At 38.1% G+C, this 20,976-nt stretch overlaps 1 protein-coding gene and 1 long non-coding RNA gene across 4 annotated transcripts in view; both read left to right on the forward strand.

Annotated features, from left to right (window-relative positions):
- LOC115219650 (disintegrin and metalloproteinase domain-containing protein 10) overlaps nt 1-20,976 on the forward strand; it is a 106,139-nt gene that overhangs the window by 13,313 nt on the left and 71,850 nt on the right. The gene's annotated exons all lie outside the window — the stretch shown is intronic.
- LOC118766282 lies at nt 4,163-19,486 on the forward strand. The gene is made up of 3 exons (XR_005002195.1): nt 4,163-4,172; nt 17,200-17,205; nt 19,158-19,486. It is a non-coding gene; the product is annotated as an uncharacterized LOC118766282 (long non-coding RNA).

The raw sequence follows: 20,976 nt of genomic DNA on the forward strand, positions 1-20,976 counted from the left end.
GCCTTGCCTTAATGTTTGTTGTCCTCTTTAACAATTATATATTTGCTGCATCAGAAATCTGCAATGGCTCCATAATTACCGTCTCGTCTATAACCTTGGAGCCCTAGTAATCCATTACAGCACTTACCTAGTGTACCTAATCATCTAGATCACCTGTGATATTTTGTTTGTGTATATATTAGTTCAAATGTACAAGAAACAAAGACAGGTGAGGGAACAACAAGCAGGTATATTGGTTTGATGCTCGTGAAAAATGTATTGTCATATTTGTTTATGGGTATCATCATCATCATCATTTAACGTCCGTTTTCCATGGGTTGGATATGCTATTGGACGAACCGGATGGCTGCATCAGGCTCCAGTCTTGATTTGGCAGAGTTTCTACAGCTGGATGCCCTTCCTAACGCCAACCACTCCGAGAGTGTAATGGGTGCTTTTTACTTGCCACCGGCACGGGGGCCAGTCAGGCGGGGACTGGCAATGACCTCGCTCGAATCTTTTTATACATGCCACCGACACAGCTCAAAGTACATAGTGGGTTATATTATGCCTTCTCTTTGAAAGCTGGGACATATGGTAAAAGTAAAAGGAGGGACTCCTTATGATTAAGCGCCCTTGTGGAAATGGGTAAATAAAAGGCTTTCCAAAGAATGTAGACACAAAAAAGTGGTTCAACACTAGCCAGAATTAGAGTGGCTATGTGTGTGTTGTACATGGCTAAAAGGTAACGAAGGAATTAAAGTAAGGGAGATGGTGAGGGGGAAGTTTAGCTACTTTAATGTATTGCACTGCTGACCATACAAACTTTACAACTAACCAATTCAGTTACACACAAATAGCATATTCTAACTGATGATCATACTGGCCACTGCAGTGATTACAGTAGATCATAAATTAATCCAACAAGGAAAAGACAATTTTCAAAAACCACCCATACCAGAAAGAGCTTGTATAAGCTGGGGTACATATTTGTATATGTGTTCTGTGGGTCTACATGTATGTATTTATGTGTATGTGTGACTATATTATATATGTACTTTCATGTCTGCACCTTATGTGTTGTTGTGTGAGTGTATGTATATATGTTTACACTGTCCATGTCAACATGGAAAATGGACATTAATTGATGAAGATGATTTATACATATATAATAGGGTGTGTCAACTCCCTGTGTTCTTCTACTCCTCTCCTTCCTCAACCTTGTTTACTTAACTGGCAGTTGTGTACCCATGAAGGCCTTATGGAACTGAAGGAAATTTTAATTAATACTGCAACTAATACCTGCTTAGCCTATGCATAAGGACCTGCTGCCATCAGATGCTGAAAACATCCTCTAAACTACCCTCCCAGGCTTCCCAGGTCCACAAGCTTAGAGCTGCCACAATTAATGTTGGCACAATGAAAGATGTGTCTGGTGAGATTGTTGAAATGCTCGAGCAGAGATATGTAGATGTGTTCCATGTGCAAGAGGTATGAGGGGGGTCTCAGCTATACTGCTTCTGGGCAAGGAACATAGATACAAATTCTTCCCAGTGGGCAGCATTGATGGGTTCAGTGGTGTAGGTATTCTTCTGCTGAGAAATGGGTGGATAAGATGATTGAGGTAGCCAGGGTGTGTGATAGAATTACGAGGCTAAGAATAGTCTTGTTTAACATAACAGTGACAGTTATCTCTGCATTTGCTCCACATGTCAGACTAGCAGATGTTTAGAAGAGACCATTTTCTATGAATCCCTTCTGCTAGCTACCTTGATGATGAAAGGCAGTGACATTGTCATTGTGGCTGGGGACTTCGATAGTCATGTTGGAAAGCACTCTGATGGATTTTATGGTATGCATGGAGGTTACAGCTTTGGTTCAAGAAATGAGGAGGGAACAACACTGCTGGAATTTTGTGATGCAAATGACTTGATCTGCAAAACTGATTTCAAGAAACCTGCCAGCTATTTGATCACTTAACCTGGTGGGCACACAAGCCAAATTGAGTAGATTCTCACAGAAACCAGGACTGTGAATGCAAATCCTTTCCAGGTGCAGAATGTACAATTCATCAAAGGTCAGTGATTAACGATTTCAGACTTGAGGCTAGAAGGATCTGTAGACACCACTGAGACGCTTAAGATATCTGGTAGGATACAGTCTAGCCACTCATATAGTTAATCAGTTTATTCAAGAAGGCATAATCTGCTATGACTGGTGTAGCAGCATTATAGTCAGCTGCAACAAGGGTAAGGGAGTTTTCTTAGATAGAAGTAATTATAGAGGCATCAAATTATTGGACCATCTGATAAAAGTTATGGAAAAAGTTATAGTCCAATTCATTAAGAACAAAGTTAGATTACATGAAAAATAGTTTAGTTTTGTGCCTAGAAGCACTACTGGTGCTATTTTCATAGTGAGGCAATAGTGAGAGAAGTATTTAACTAAGAATTAGCCATTCTACTTCTCATTTGTTGACCTGAGAAAGCCTTCAACAGAGTACCTCACTCTGTTTTATGGTGGTCTCTAGGAAGCTAGGGATAAATAAACAGCTTGTGAAAGTAGTACAGGCCATACACAGGGCTGTTGATAGTGGGATAAGATAAAAGTTAGCCATGTGAACAGTGACAAATTTAGTGTACAGATACATGCACAGGGTTCTGTTCTCAGCCCATTCCTATTCATTATCGTTTTCCAGGCTATATAAGAAGAATTGAACATTGGCTGCCCATGGGAATGACTATATGCTGATGATCTTGCTCTCATAGCAGAATCTGTAACAGAACTAGAAAAGAAATTCCAGGTGTGGAAGCAAAAACTGTAATTAAAGGGGTTAAAGAACAAGGTCCTAGTAAGCAAGAAAATAGATAGGACCCTACCCACTTCATATAAATGACCCAGCTCTTTATGTAGGAAAGATGTTGGCTGGAATTCCATTCGATGTACCCACTGCATGCTATGGACACATAAAAAAGTGCAGTAGGATAATTGGAAGGTTAACAGAGAAAGTAGGGTTTGCATGTGGAAGATACACAGGAACCATTAATTCTACAGATACATGAGAAATTGCTTTTCTCAAATGTTTAGGAGGCTTTCAAAAGATAGTGGATAATTTTTGCTGCCTGTGTGACCTAATTAACCATGGAGGAGGATGTACTGAAAATATAATTGCTAGAATAAAAATAGGATGAAGAAAATTCAGAGAGCTTTTACTTCTGTTGGCAACCAAAGATCTCTTTCTCCGAGTGAAAGGAAGAGTATATGATGCATGTGTACAAACAGCAATGCTACATGGTAGTGGGACATGGGCCCTGAATGCAGTGGACATGCAAAGACTAGAGAGGAATGAAAGTAGTATGTTCCACTGAATGTGCAATGTCAGTGTACATGTATGGCTGAGATCTGGTTTATTGAGAGAAAAGTTGGGCATAAGTGGAATCAGATGCATTGTGATAGAGAGAAGATTGTGGTCATGTGATTTGTATGGATGGGAACAGTTGTATAAAGAAATGCCAATCACTTAAAGTAACTGGAACTTGTGGAAGAGGGAGACCCAGGAAGACATGGTACAAAGTATTGAAGACTGATCTCAAGATGCTGAGCCTTATGAAGGAAATGACAAAGGTCTGAGATATATGGTGCTTTGCTGTGATCAAGAAGACCCGTCAACAACAGCGAAATTGATATCCCAAAACCGTCTTGGTAATGCATGTCTATGAGTCTATGAGGGTCTCTGCCCCATCAACCACCTCCCCCGGATTTCATCCCCTAAAACCCATCACCTCTCTGTCACATGTGCACAGAATTGGCACATGCTACATTCCTCTGCTTTCTCAGTTACCTTCTTTTCCCCACCCCAAACCACTTCCAATTCTCATCTTTCTCTGCTTGCTGTCTCCATCAATCACCTCCTTTCTGTGCCTTTTCTTCCCTGTGCCATTCTAAATCATTAACTTCCCACTTATCTGCTATCACCCTCAATACACTTGCACATCTACTTCAACTTCTTCCCCTGAGCCACTCCTATATATCTCCCCATCACTTGCTACAGTCACCTCTATTCTGCCCACTCACCTAGTCCAAACCTCTGTATCACCTCACTTATTCTCACCCCCAGTACTGTTCCTTGAAGGCATGTCCCAACACATCTCCACCACTATTCCTCTCATTCTTGCTATCTTACTCTCCGACTTGTGCGCTCTCTTTAATGTATCACTCTCCTCTCCAGCTGGAATATCTATGTATCTCCTCTACAGCAAATTGCATATCACTATCCCCTTACATGTTTAATCTCTCATGTGTTGGTGTCACATAAAAAGAACCCTTTACACTCTGTAAAATTTTTAGCATTAAGAAGGGCATCCAGTCATAGAAGCCATGTCAAACATGGCTGGTACAGCTCTCAGCTTGCCAACTCCTGTCAAACCATCCAACCCATGCCAGCTTCAAAAATGGATGTTAAATGATGATGATGTCTCCTGCTCTCGTGTAATTATAGAAATAAACTTCTATACCCTCTTAATAATTTATGCCTCACTAGAAATGTTACCTCTAGATGTGATAACTAAACTAATTTAACTACATTTACCTACATCAATGCAGTTGGATATGCATTAAGCAAAAATTGTATAATCATTTTCATACTTTTAAGAGATGTGATAAAGCTCAAGTTATATCATTCACTGAAAGAATCTGGGGATTGAAGGATAAAAATGTTGATTTTAAATTATCTCTAGCATAACCAAACATGTCTTATCCTATTCAAGTGATTGATATGGGTGTAGACATTGCTGCACTCAATTATTAGAAATACTAAAATGTTGAGTTAATGACCTTTATAAATCCTGTGAACTAAGAGTAAAATGTTCGCATGACATTAGAAGCACTCTTGTATACTTTAAACCTGTTAACTAAAATGCTTCAAATAGATACTACTTAACCTCTAACCATTTATTTTAATCTATACTCTTTACTCTTTTTACTCTTTTACTCTGTTACTTGTTTCAGTCATTTGACTGTGGCCATGCTGGAGCACCACATTTAGTCGAACAAATCGACCCCCAGGACTTATTCTTTGTAAGTCTAGTACTTATTCTATCAGTCTCTTTTGCCGAACCGTTAAGTTACGGGGACGTAAACACACTAGCATCGGTTGTCAAGCAATGTTGGGGGGACAAACAGACACAAACATACACACACACACAAATATATATATGTATACATATATACGACGGGCTTCTTTCAGTTTCCATCTACCAAGTCCACTCACAAGGCTTTGGTCGGCCCGAGGCTATAGTATAAGACACTTGCCCAATGTGCCATGCAGTGGGACTGAACCCGGAACCATGTGGTTCATAAGCAAGCTACTTACCACAATTTAGTTAAGTATTATTGTTTCATTGAATATATGTCTCTGTGCAACAGTCCATTGGATATTTATACTTAAGTCACCTATTTCTGCCACTAACCTTTTCTCTGTCCATCACACTTAAGGTATTGGTTGTCCCAGGGCTATAGTGGAAGACACCCACGGTGCTGCACACTGGAACTGAATACAAAACCATGTGGTTGCAAAGCGAACTCTTTAACTACACAGTCATGTGTATAAAACTATTAAATACCCTAATATACGTGCATCCACACATTTTTGTATATTTTGGACAAATAGATAAAAACACTATACTCATTGTTATATTAAGAGATATACACATACACCCACACATAGAAACAAATGCATACAGTTTGTACATACTAATACAAAATTTCTCATACCAAAATGCACATAAATACAAATACCTATGTACTCTTCCACACAAATGTATGTGAAGGCTACAACGCCTCATCTTCCACCTTGTTTGCTCCTCTCGATTGAAATGTACAATGCTGTCATGTTCACATAACTGCATTTTACCCAGCATGTTTTCTGCTCCCATATTGAACCACAGCCTGGCTACCTCAATCATCTTATCCACCCATTTCTCAGCAGAAGAATACCTACACCACTGAACCCATCAATGCTGCCCACCGTGAAGAATTTGTATACTAGTACAGAAATAGACACCTGTATATCACTGCCAAAGTTCACCTCTAAAATATAAAGAATCTAAATGATATAGAAATACCCATTTGGACTGTTATGTAGGTATGTCTTGTAAGTTTGATCGTTACATGCTGATACAACTTGTTAACTTAATTGATTGAAAAATGTTAGGAGTTGTGGAATAAAATAATTTGACAGTATTCTTGTTAAAGATTGCATGGTACCTAATTTTTGCCGAAAAATGTTTCATCAGTAAATAAATTTTTTGCTATAGATGTTGTCACTTACATATTAAATGGCAAGTTATATAAAATGTACCCAGATTTATTCTTCCTTATCCTATGCTCATAGTTGATGTAATACAGCTTCTCCTTAAAAACCTTATGAGCCAATGCTTCATTGCTTTAGGCGCAGTATTCCTTAAATCATCTGTGGGCAACCAAGATAATCTCAACAAGATATTTTTAACCAATTTGTTTTTGATGGTGTTCATATAAGTTGAAAATTTGTTATAATTTATAATCATGCACACACTCACACACTCTCTTAATTGTCAGTTCCATAGTCTCTTGTACATGAGTGGAATTGACCATAAATTAGCAGACTAAATCACTCAACATCTATGAGATACCTGCTTAAACACCACCACATCACCTGTCAGTTGCCACTTCATATCACCTGTCCACACTATTTCTCACTTCTCAGTCTATGGTATTACTTCTCACCATGATGCCTCTTCTTGTTTTCACAAAGAACAACGCCTCATCTTCCACCTTGGTTGCTCCTCTCGATTGAAATGTACAATGCTGTCATGTTCACATAACTGCATTTTACCCAGCATGTTTTCTGCTCCCACATTGAACCACACTTACTCTTCTCACTGTATATTACGACAACACACATTTAATTACAACTTCCTAATGCACACAAATATTTTGAGGACTCACCTTGCTTTCTCTACCTGTTTCTTACTTTTCTCTCCTTCTTTCCCTATTTGTCTTCTCTTAACTGCATATTCTCACTATGACCTGGATTCTGTTTCAACATCCTGTCCTAATACTATCCCACTTCCCAATTTCTCTTTTATACAAAGTCTGCAATGTAAACAGACATTATGGGTTTGATATTATTACTTTTTTTTCTGCTACATGTCTTATCAGATCCTTGTCTATTCCTTTCATTGGAGTATTTATCTTTCTTTTCATTTGACTGCCTTTATTATGTGCAAAGAATGATCTTTCATATTTCTATACTTTTCCACTGTCCTTTATTTCAATAACTTGCTCTTTTTTTGTTTATCCCCTTTCCTCATAATCTTCCATGTTTTATGTGCTTTTTATCTATATGAATATGCATATCTGTGTGTGTACATACACACATTCATATATAATATCTAGATTACAGAAATAGAAAGGCATAAATTTCACATATTCATTATTTAATTGTGCTCTACAGCTGTTTCAATAGAAGCAAATCATCCTTTCTACAATTACATAATTAACATTCATTATTGATCAATTTATATACATAGAAAATTTATTCCTCTAGGATTTCCTGCAGTGTAATAATGTATTGGAGTTTAATGAAGTGTTATTGAGGTTTTAAATACCATGGATGTATTTTATGATGTTTGTACATCAATTTCCTTACATATTTATGAGTATCTATGTGTACTCATGTGTATATATATATATATGTGTGTGTGTGTGTGTATATATATATAATGCGTATATGTATGTATGTATGTATGTATATATATATATATATATATATACACACATACACATGTATATATGGATGTGTGTGTAATATATATATATACATATGTTTATGTGCATGTATATACATATGATATGAAGCTCTAACAAAGTGAAGACCTAGAAAACTTATCTGACTTGGATTGTGCAATTAGACCATTATCATTACTGAAACACGTGTAAGATGATGTAATTAAATTATGAACAGATATGTCATTTTTGTTTCATATATATATATATACATATATATAAGTCCTGGGGTTGATTCATTCAACTAAAGCCAGTGCTCCAGAATGGCTGCAGTCAAATGACTGAAACAAGTAAAAGAATAAAAGAATCTCTATATATAGATATATGTATATGTATGTATGTAAAGGCACATGGCCTAGTGGTTATGGTATTGCACTGACAATTTAAAATTTGTGGGTTCAATTCCTAGACCATGCTTTGCAATCACTTCAACATCTGATAAGTGGTACACTGCACACCTGTACAGGTAATGTCAATTTGATGGAGGGAGTAAGCTAATGTGCAGCACAAATTTTTGTTAACTTACTTTACTTACTTTACTTTAACTTTTACTTGTTTCAGTCATTTGACTGCGGCCATGCTGGAGCACCACCTTTAATCGAGCAACTCAACCCTGGGACTTATTCTTTGTAAGCCCAGTACTTATTCTATCGGTCTCTTTTGCCAAACCGCTAAGTGACGGGGACATAAACACACCAGCATCGGTTGTCAAACAATGCTAGGGGGACAAACACAGACACACAAACATACATGCACACACACATATATATATATACACATATATACGACGGGATTCTTTCAGTTTCCGTCTACCAAATCCACTCACAAGGTTTTGGTCGGCCACGATCGGATGGTGCTTTTATGTGCCACCGGCACGGAGGCCACTTGGGGCGGCGCTGGCAACGGCCACGTTCGGATGGTTCTCTTACATGCCACCGGCACTGGTATTACAGCTACAATTTCCATTGATGTTGATCGATTTTGATTTTGATTATATATATATATATTATATATATATATATCATCATCATCATCATCATCATCGTTTAACGTCCGTTCTCCATGCTAGCATGGGTTGGACGGTTCGACCGGGGATCTGGGAAGCCAGAAGGCTGCACCAGGCTCCAGTCTTATCTGGCAGTGTTTCTACAGTGGATGCCCTTCCTAACGCCAACCACTCCATGAGTGTAGTGGGTGCTTTTTACGTGCCACCTGCACAGGTGCCAGGCGAGGCTGGCAACGGCCACGGTCGGATTGGTGTATTTTATGTGCCACCGGCACGGAAGCCAGTCGAGGCGGTGCTGGCATCGGCCACGAGTCGGATAGTGCTTTTTACGTACCACCAGACCAGGGATCCTGGCTGGTTCAATTCGATTTCGATATATATATATAAATAAATAGAAATGGTAAAACAACCAAAAAATGAAAGAGACCTTGATATTATGTAAATAGAGGAATTTATCTGTAAATATAATCTGTGACAATTATTCGGTAGCCATGATAAAACTCCGAGCTGTGGATGTTGGTGCGGAAACTATGAACATTATTACTCCCTTACCTTTACTCCCCCGCCCTTCACTTAGTGGTCATTCTAATAGCTCTTTTGTCTTAATAACGGTCAACCACACAGTAATTTCCCTTTGTTTAACGGTCACTTCCATAGCACTTTTTCGATAGGTGGATAACTGAAGAGATGGTGGTGTGGGTTTCCGCCCCGAGATCCGAAACTTGGAGTTTTATCATGGCTACCGAATAATTGTCACATTATATTTACAGATGTATATATCAGACACATGCTGTCAGTAAGTACACGGGGTAGACAGTTGGTGACGTTTATGTGGTAAAACGCATAAATAAATAAGCGAAACACAGGCGTGCGACTGAGTTGGAGGTAGATTTACTTCTGCCTTTATCGTACATAAAGGAAACGTTGTTGTAGGAATGTATGCAGCACATGTACTACAGCAGTTCTATGTGTAGCTTTAATATTGAGAGTGAAAGGCAGGGGCAAATTATGCCTACCTAATCTACAAAAAAAATGAACTATTTTGTATTTTATGCATAGTAATCAGAGTAACCTTCATAATTTTATTGAATTAGGTGCATATTTTGCCATAAAAGGAAAATATTACTATCGCTCTATTTTATTCAGGGTAGGCACTTCCTACCCAGGCGGCATGTCCCTGATATATATATATATGTGTGTGTATGTGTCTGTGTCTGTCCGCCTACCATTGTTTGACAACTGATGTTGGTATGTTTATATCCACTTAAATTAACAGTTTGGCAAAAGAGACTAATAGAATAAGTACTAGGCTTACAAAGAGTAAGTCCTGGGGTAATTTCTGCAACTAAAAACCCTTTTAGGTGGTGCTCCAGCATGGCCACAGTCAAATGACTGAAACATGTAAAAAGATATATATAAAAGAAATTATATACATACACCAAATTGTTTTCAAGCTCTTTTGAGCTCTGTTAATCATGATGGTTAATATCACCCATCCAGTGAATAATACCTTGTTTCTTTCCAAAGGTGGTGAGCTGGCAGAGGCGTTAGCATGCTGGGTGAAATGCTTAGCTGTATTTCGTCTGTCTTTACGCTCTGAGTTCAAATTCCGCCGAGGTCGACTTTGCCTTTCATCCTTTTGGGGTTGATAAATTAAGTATCAGTTGCGTACTGGTGTCAATCTAATCGACTGCCTCTCCTCCTCAAAATTTTGGGTCTTGTTCCTAGAATAGAATAGAATACTCACCTTGTTTCTTTCTAGCATTTACAAATCTTTTGAATTCAGCTATGTTTTACTACCTCCACAACACTTCTTTATGCATAACAAACATCATGCTGTTAGTCTTCCTTTTTCATTCAGAGAAAATCCCTTTGTTGCTAGTATAGGTTATAACTCTCTGAACTGTTTTTTCCATCTTGTTCTTAATCTGGCTACTATGCTTTCAGAATATCCACCCCTCAATTGATTTGCTGTCTGTTGTATTTTGACATTTGAAAAAATTCATTTAATGGGAATGCTTACTATTAACTATTCTTGTGCCACAGACGAATTCTGTTTTTTTTTTTTTTAATATCTTTATGTCAGTCTACTTGCAATTCCTCTGCATCTTGTATAGACCTATAATTTACATTGTGTACACAGCTTAGAATTCCTAGCTACACTAGTTCTGGTGCCATCTTTTATCTATTCTCAGTCATTGGACTGCAGCCATACTGGGGGTGCTGGGGTACTGCTGTGAAGGGTTTTAGTTGAACAAGTTAACTGCGGTATTTTTTTTTTTCTTTTCATTTAAGTCTGGCACTTATTCTATAGGTATCTTTTGTGGAGCTCCTAAATTACATGACACAAACTAATCAATACCCATTTTGTGTGTGTGACATAAGGTTAAGACAAAAGGACATTAATACACACCTACACATCAACACATGGGAAATGATCATTATATATATATTCTTTTACTTGTTTCAGTCATTTGGCTGTGGTCATGCTGGAGTACCACCTTGAATGTTTTAGTTGAATGAAGCAACCCCAGTACTTATTTTTTAAGCCTGGTACTTATTCTATTGGTTTCTTTTGCCAAACTGCTAAGTTACAGGGACATAAACACACCAACACTGGTTAAGTGGTGATGGGTGGGGACAAACACAGACACAAAGATATACACACACACACACACATATACACACACACACTTGATAAGCTGCTTTCTATTTTCATCTACCAAATCCACTCACAAGGCTTTGGTCAACCTGAGGCTATAGTAGAAGACCCTTGCTCAAGGTGCCATGCAGTGGAGCTGAACTCAGAACCATTTGGTTGGGAAGCAAGCTTCTTACCACACAGCTATGCCTGCCCATGCAAATGTTCCCATGTTGGGAATTATATATATTCTTTTATTGGTTTCAGTCATTTGACTATAGCCATGCCGGAGCACCGCCTTTTGTTGAACAAAACAACCCCAGGACCTATTCTTGGTAAGCCTAGTACTTATTCTATCGGTCTCTTTTGCCAAACAGCTAAGTTACGGGGATGCAAACACACTAACATCAGTTGTCAAGTGGGTGGAGGACAAACACAGACACGAACATATATACATATATTTATTGATTCAAGGCTTTGGTCAGCCTGAGGCTATAGTAGAAGAAACTTGCCCAATGTGCCATGCAGTAGGACTGAACCTGTAACGATGTGTTTGGGAAGCAAGCTTCTTAAGCACACAGCTATGCCTGCGCCTACTATATATATATATATATATATATTAAGAATAGCCTGAGCTAAGTTCAGAGAGCTCTTACCTCTGCTGGTGACAAAGGGCCTCTCGCTCAGAGTAAAAGGTAGACTGTACGTCACATGTGTATGAACAGCCATGCTACATGGCAGTGAAACATGGGCCGTGACTGCTGAGGACATGCGTAAGCTTGCAAGAAATGAAGCCAGCATACTCCGATGGATGTGTAATGTCAGTGTGCATACTCGACAGTGTTAGTGCCTTGAGAGAAAGGTTGGACCTAAGAAGCATCAGATGTAGTGTGCAAGAGAGACGACTGTGCTGGTATGGTCATGTGGCGAGAATGGATGTGGATAGCTGTGTGAAAAAGTGCCACACCCTAGCAGTTGAGGGAACCTGTGGAAGAAGTAGACCCAGGAACCTGGGATGAGGTGGTGAAGCATGACCTTCAAACACTGGGCCTCACCGAGGCAATGACTAGTGGCCGGGACCTCTGGAAGTATGCTGTGCTTGAGAAGACTTGGCAAGCGCAATGTGGCCTACGCTAGGGGTGTAACCAGTCCACTTATGCATTCCTTTCCTTCATTAGACATTAAACTCTACTTGCAAAGAGTTGTTGAGGCAAGTGAAATCAAATTCGATGACTGGCATCCGTGCTAGTGGAGCACTAAGAGAACCATACGAGGGAGATTGGGGCCAGAGCAACAAGCTGGCCTCTGTGCCAATGGCATGTTAAAAACACCATTTGAGTGTGATCGTTACCTGTGTCACTTACTAGCATTTGTGCTGGTGACACGTGAAAAACATTCGTGCAAGGTCATTGCCAGTGCTGCTGGACTGGCTACTGTGCGGGTGGCACATAAAAAGCACCATTTGAGCGTGGCCGTTGCCAGTGCCGCCTGACTGGCCCTCGTGCCGGTGGCACATAAAAGCACTCCACTACACTTTTGGAGTGGTTGGTGTAAGGAAGGGCATCCAGCTGTAGAAACTCTGCCAGATCAGCCACCTGGTTCGCCAGACCTCAGTCAAATCGTCCAACCCATGCTAGCATGGAAAGCAGACGTTAAACGACAATGATGATGATGATGATATACACACACACACACACACATATATATATAATTTCTTAAAGTTTTGGCTTATCAGCATATCTTTAAAGATAAGGTCATAAGCTATGTAATTTTTTCTGATGCTATCAAGAAATACCAGCAATGCCTGCTCCTGCTGCTGATCTGCATGTAGTTTGTGTTCTTGTATATTTCTCTGTGACTCATTATATATGTATGAGCATGTTTATGTACATGGTGAATAGTCATTAAATAAACTTTTTAAATTATTAAAAGAGAAAACGTACAGTATTATAGTATCTAAGAATTACTTTTCCAAGAGGACTGTCTGTTGTATTTGATTCTTTTTGTTTTTTATTTATTTATTTATTTATTTTTTTTTTGCAAGTTACCTTACATTCTAAATATAAGTTCAGAGGCATTGTTTGTGGCAGATCACCTCATACAAAAATTTGAATAGTTTGACTTCTCTGGGAGTGTCCTTTTAATATCTCTTCTATCCTGTGAAGTGATATGTCACAAAGAATGATTACATCATCGTCTTACGTAAGGCTTTTTCCTGTGTTCATTGGATTTCTTTTCACTTGTTGGGTCGTTTTATTGTCTGACACACAATGCAACAGAGAAAACATACCTTGTTGTGTACGTCATTTCTACTATATATATATATATATAGAGAGAGAGAGAGGCAGAGGCATGGCTGTGTGGTAAGAAACTTGCTTCCCAACCATATGGTTCCTGGTTCAGTCCTACTGCGTGGCACCTTGGGCAAGTGAATTTGAGAGATGGAAACTGAAAGAAGCCCATTGTATGTATATATATATATATATATATGTACATATATTTGTGAGTGTATCTCTTTGTCTGTGTTTGTCTCCCCAACACCACTTGACAACTGATGTTAATGTGTTTGTCCCCGTAACTTAGCAGTTCGGCAAAACAGGTCGATAGAATAACTACTAGGCTTACAAAGAATAAGTCTTGGGGTTGATTTTGTTTGACTAAAGGCCAGCATGGCCGCAGTCAAATGACTGAAATGTATAAAAGAATATATATATATATATATATATATATATATATATATGTACACACTATGTTTGTATGTATTAATATTTTTACAACATAGTCACGATTGTTGAAAGGCATAATGTTTCTATAGTTGGTGTTTCTAAGTCGTAAGAATATGTAGCCCAGCATCTCTCTCTCTCTCTCTGGGAACATTTTGTCAATATGTTCTTCAAAATGAATTGGAGTAAAATCAGTTATCAAACCACAACAACCTTGACAAACCTACAGAACCTGTCAGACAGCATTGTCGGTTATTTATTTTCCTAAATACTAGTTGTGTTGTTGTTAATGTTATTTTGTTTATTACTGATAGGGGCTTGATATTTGGTATATAATGAATATCTACTATATCAGCTGTGAATAAAGAGTTTACTCCTACTACGTTTGACCTCAGAATTGTGGTTCACCGAATTATAATTCACGAAGTATCATACCACCACTTTTATTGTTGGTATGAGACTTGGTTACTTTAGCCATTGCGATCCTCCATTGTCTTCTGGTGTGACTTAAGGGAGCCTTGATCACTGTTCTAAACCATTAAACTAACTACATACCTTTACTAACTTGGAAGTTCACAGCCTCTGCAGATATTCATTCAACCAGTCACACATTTCACCGCCATCTTTGTCTCCCTTCTAATTTCTCTCACCCACCTTTGTATAATGCAGGGTTGCTGTATGTCTTCTCCAAAGCAAGACACAAGTGCTTGTCCTTCTGTCATGCTTTAGCCTTCAACACCTGACATAAAGCCACTTCTTCTCTCAAATACATTTCCATTCAGGTGAGAGGGCTTTTTCCTTTCTTTACTGTGTCTTGTAAGTTACTTGGTGATCTTACTAATATTGGTGTCACAGAAAAAACACCCAGTACACACTGTAAAGTGGTTGGTGTTAGGAATGACATTCAGCCTTAGAAAACCACATCGAAGCTGACATTGGGGGAGGGGAGGGTCTGACATAGCTCTGGTGTATGACTTTGTGCAGGACAATTAGGTTATGTTTACCTAATATTTTTATATTTTGAGTTCAAAATCTGCCGAGGCCTTCATCTTTCTGGAATCAATGATATTAGTCAAGTACTTGGTTTGATTTAATCATTTATACCTTTTCACATAATGGTAGGAATTGGGGATAATTTTCAGGCATTTTTTTTTGTCCTGTTTGATACCTTATGATGAAAGAAGTGTAGAGGTGGACATGATTGAGAGGGCTAAAGACATATCTTTCCCTCACTAGCCAAGATCTTAACTTTTTTCAAACACTATAAAGAGGAAGTTGACAGAATGCAAAAGGTTTGTCTTCAAGTAAGTTTCTTTAAAAGTTTTTGTAGGCCCTAGTCAGACCTGATTAAACAGACCCAAATGACTAAGAGCTTTCCAATCCATAGCTCCATATAATATGCCGTACCACCAGTTGTTCTGATTCCAAGAGGAAGCATTTACACAATCTCTTGATATGCTAGAAATGGTGACCAAATCTTCCTCTAACTTGATTGTTGCTTTAAGTAAGAGTGAGGTAGGTGTTTGGTGTGGCTGAACAAACCTGTTTTAAATACGTAATTGTTAACCATGACCACAAGTGGGTGAACACGCTCTTTGTAATCTGAGAAATGTGGAATTTCACAATAGTTTTTAGGTACACATGCACTTACACTGTCACACACACACACACACACACACATTTACTTTTATTGTACCTGTATTTATTTCTGTGTATTTTTTTCTAATTGTTTCGTATTTTTCACATACTAAAACCTTCTCAGTTTTATACTTTGTTGTGTTGCTTATTCATTGTTCTTGTGACAAATAAAAGAGATCTTCAGAGCATCTGAAGGAATGTTTTACAATATTTGTTCTGGTTCTTTAAATTCTGAGTTCAAATCCTGCTGAGGTGAACTTTATCATTCACCTTGGGAGCAATAAAATAAAGTACCAGTCAAGTAACGGGGTTCATGATATTGACTAATCCCTTTCCCCAAATTTCAAGCCCTGTGTCCGTATTTAGAAACAATTATTATTAATCGCATTAACATTACCGTTGGACAATATGCTTTGCGGTATATCGTCTGACTCTTTACTTTCTGTGTTCAATTCCTGCCTGGGTCTACTTTGCTTTTCATCCTTCCAGGGTTGATAAAATAGCATACAAGTTAAGTACTGGTATTGACTAATCTCTTCCCCTCAAAATTGACGGCCTTATACCTAAATTAAAAACCATTATTAATTATCATAATTACAACAGTAGATTGGCAAAATCATTATAATGTCAGAAAAAATGCCTAGAAGTTTCATTCTGGCTTTTTATATTCTGGGGTCAACTTTGTCTTTCATACAGGGTTTGATAAAGTAGCTGCCAAGTACTGGGATTGGTAGTTTCAACTAACACTCTCTCTTTCCAAAAGTTCAGGCTTTTTGCTTATATTAAAATCAATCATTATTAGTATCACTATGTTAGATTTTAAATACTTTGCCATATTTTGTTTTATCCTTTTATTTTTTTTATATAGGATTCAAATCTTATTGAAGTCAAGTTCACCTTTCATCATTTTTGGGTCAACAAAATAAGTACTGGGGTCATTAGAATTAACTGTATTCTTTCTGCTTATTCATAAAATGTTTATATTTTTGGTCGTATTTAGTGGTGAGAAATAGGAGTAAGGCTTTCCCATTGAACAGCTGAAGTGCGGCTACTTCTGCTTGTCAGTGTTAATGTCTGTGAGGATGGGAAAGAAAGAAAGGAAGCGATTTACTTCTGAGGAAGGTTTCAGAAATGACTGTTGAGACATAACAGGGATAATGAGAAGTGGAGGAAGACGAAAGACAAATAGATCATACAAATCGTATACACCACCATCCACACCCAATCAGTAGTGGGTGTGGATGGTAGTAAATGATTTGTATGATCAGATGAGAAGAGGTCTTTGTAGTCACAATAGGAAGAGCACATTTCAATGTGTTAATGTTTACAGTGTGTTGGTGAGTGAAGGTTTGTCAATCAATCAAATGGCTTATTCTTGGATTCAGTCCAATGTATGCTTGCAGCAACAGCAGCAGCAGTAGTGATGTTGTGGTGGTAGTAGTGGCAGTGGTGGTGAAACTACTATGTAAGTGAACTTTAACGTTAAGATGCACTTCTGTTTTGGTGAAAGTCTGCAACTTTTAAGAGCTGACGTATTTTCTGTCCCTGAGGAGAGAATCTAAATTTGTCGTGCAGTCTCGGTTATGTTAGTGATGGGTGGTTATCATGGAATGTCTGTGGCATTTCTGATAACTAGTTTTCTTTTTTTATCTTTTACTTATTTCAGTCATTGGATTGTGGGTATGCTGTAGTCGATCAAATCAACCCCGGTATTTAATTTCAAGTCTAGTTCTTACTCTTTCAGTCTCCTTTGCTGAAACACTAAGTTATGGATATGGAAACACACTAACACTAGCTGTCAAGCATTGCGAGGGACACACACACACACTCATACACACGTGTGCGGCAGGCTTTCTTACAGTCTTGTCTATTGAATTAACTCACAAGGTAATGGTCAGTTCATGTCTAGTAGAAGATACTTGCCCAAGGTCCTACTAAGTGGGACTGAACCCAAAACCATGTGAATGCAAAGCAAGCTCCTTAATCACACAAACATTCATGCAGAGTTTGTGTGTAGATTCGAGTTGAGGGTTATTCATGTTTAAAAAGGATTATAGTATTGTGTGTTTCTTTGTATGGCTGTGTGGTTAAGAAGCTCACTTTGCAACCATGTAATTTTGGATTTCTGTTCCACTGCATGGCACCTTGGGCATGTGTCTTCTTTTATAGCCCTGGGCCAACCAATACTGTATAAAAGCCCATTGTATATATTCTTTTATTTGTTTCAGTCGTTTGACTGTGGCGATGGTGGAGCACCGCCTTTAGTTGAACAAATCGACTCCAGGATTTATTCTTTGTAAGCCTGATATTTATTCTATTGGTCTCTTTTGCTGAACCACTAAGTTACGGGGATGCAAACACACCAACATCGGCTGTCAAGTGATGGTGCAAGGACAAACACTGTCACACACACACACACATATGTATATATATATATATATATATATATATATATATATATATATATATATATATATAATATGTATTTATATTTTCGATGGGCTCCTTTCAGTTTCCGCCTACCAAATTGACTCACAAGGCTTTGGTCAGCTCAAGGCTATAGTAGAAGACACTTGCCTGAGGTGCCACACAATGGGACTGAACCCAGAACCATGTAGTTCGGAAGCAAGCTTCTTACCACATACCCATGCCTGTGCCTATACATATGTTTGTGTTGTTTCCCCCACCACCACTCCAAAACTTGTGCTGTTTTGTTTATGTCCCTGTAACCAGACTTTAAAAAATAAAAGAAGAAAACATAAAAAATAAAAGAAAAAAGAAAACAATAAGCACCGGGGTCAATTTGTTTGACTAACCTTTCAAGGCAATGTCCTAGTATGGCGACAGTCCAGTGACTGAAACAAGTAAAAGATAAAAAAAAGAGATATAGATATGTTATGACTGTGTGTGTTCAGTGGAGTGTATATTTTTTGGAAGGTCACTGTTAATGAAAAGTTGTTCATGTCACGTATTACAAGATGAGTAATATCATGTGTGTGTGTGTGTGTGTGAAACAGGTTGTACTAAGGTGAAAGTTTAAGGTGCCTGCATAATTGTAGCCAGAGGTATGCTTGAATTGATAGGATGAGGTGTTGGAGATAGCCCTATCAATACATACAAGGTGGGTGGAAAGTAGGCATTAAAAATTGGTAATAAAATCCATATTCCTTTTACAAATTTATTGAAACAAATGAATACATGTTCTTTATTACATAGGAAAATGAAAGTAAATCTTCATATTTCAATGTAAGCACCAGTGGTGTCAACTAGTTTACTCAAACGTCCAGAGTTGGAATGAACAACTTTCTAAAGGACCTGGGATATCATTGAGAACCTCTTGAAGTCCTCCAGTGTGCAAGGTTTTGTCTTGTACACCTCTTTTGTGTAACCCCACAGGTAAAAATCACATGGAGTGAGATTTGGACTTCTTGGAGTTCTGAAGTTCTGTGGTCACAGTCTTCAGGTTTTAGTTCCTGCATGTAATGGAGTTTCCACAGACAAAAATTCAGTTCTTTAGGTAATACTGTACGTATTGTGTCGTGTTAGTCTACTTTCATGAGCTGCTTGACGTGTTGATTTTTTGCAGGCTACAATTAAGCATTTCCTGCACTGTTGCCACATTCTTTGCTGATCAGGATGTGGTTGGACGGCCACTTCTTCTTGCATTGTTCATAGAGCCCATGAACAACTTTTTATTGTCTCTGGATGCAGAGTTGCATGCTTACCTTTCCATGCATGCCACTATCTCTGAACAAAAACAATGGAATTCCACACATCATAGCATGCTGCTTAGTTCACTCCTGAACAGTCAAGTGACCAGCCATTGGGAAAATAAGAAATAAGACAATAACAAATCCCCATTAGTGTTGTCTGTTTAAAAAATATTTTCGTCATGACTTCAGTGATACTAAAAGTTCTATAAGCAATTTCTAATGCCTAGTTACTTTCCACTTACCCTGTATTGTGATAATGAGCTAACTGGAATCTTCTAATTTAGGCCATATTTCAGTTGTTAATAATTTTTCTTTGAAAAAACCGCAATTACTTAGGGACACCATCTGAAGGATTTCTAATGAGACTGAAACATGTCTGTTGTACTTGCTAAAAATGATTGAAGTAACACAGGGCTATTTATCTGGCAGGTTTGAGATTGGGGAGTGTCTTGGACTTCTTGATTTTTGCCAGTTTTCTGGAGAAAGTCTAAATATATATTCAAAATATAAAATAAACTATGAAAAGCAAAGAGCTAAATTGTATTTAAGAAGTGTCCAACCGATGCTAGCATGGAAAGCGGATGTTAAACGATGATGATGATGATGATGATATTCACAATATTCCTCCTAAACAGGACACCTGCTCATCACAGAATTACTCATTTGCAGCTGAGTGGACTAGGCTAGAGCAGTGTGAAATGAAGTATTTTACTCAAGAACACAAAGCACCATCCAGTGTGAACCTGAGTAACTAATATGCCATGCATCTTCACTCTTTGAATCATTAGAGAGTAAGAAATAAATGCCTTGTCATGACATTTAGTATTCTGAGTTCAAATCCTGAATGTTAATGTTGGTTTTCATCCATCTGGGAGCAATAAAATAAAATACAGTGAAACCTCAGTTTGCAAACACTAAACGTCTTGGGTAAAGAATGGTGTCTCAAATAACAGACACAACAGCCCACAACGACAGTGTATTGGTGGGAGAGTCAGATGCCATCTAGCTTTTGCTCAGTGCCCTTCCTTGCTCAAATTTATCATGCCTTTACTTGAATTTCCTTTAGGGAAAAATAGGTGATGAACAGCTTTCAGGAATGAATTAAATTCATAAACTGAGATTCAGCTGTACTTATACAATGGTAGGGTTGATCTAATTCATCATACCTTCCCTCAAAATGTATGACCTCAAGAAAATGTTAATATTCAATATTTAAAGCATGCCATGAATACATATCACAATGTAGATATGTTTTAGCATTATGGAAATGATACATCCAGCATTTTACCTGGCTTATCTATTTAAATGTTAAAACAGGTTAAGTAAATAAATTAGCTAAAGTATGAAACAAATGGGATAGTTTGAGTAATTAATTGTAGATTTGTGAAATGCGTTATAGGCGTGAAGCTGCAAGCCAATAAAGGACAATTTATCAAGTTAGTCAACATA

Source organism: Octopus sinensis, linkage group LG15 (assembly GCF_006345805.1).
Source record: "Octopus sinensis linkage group LG15, ASM634580v1, whole genome shotgun sequence".
NCBI lineage: Eukaryota > Metazoa > Mollusca > Cephalopoda > Octopoda > Octopodidae > Octopus > Octopus sinensis.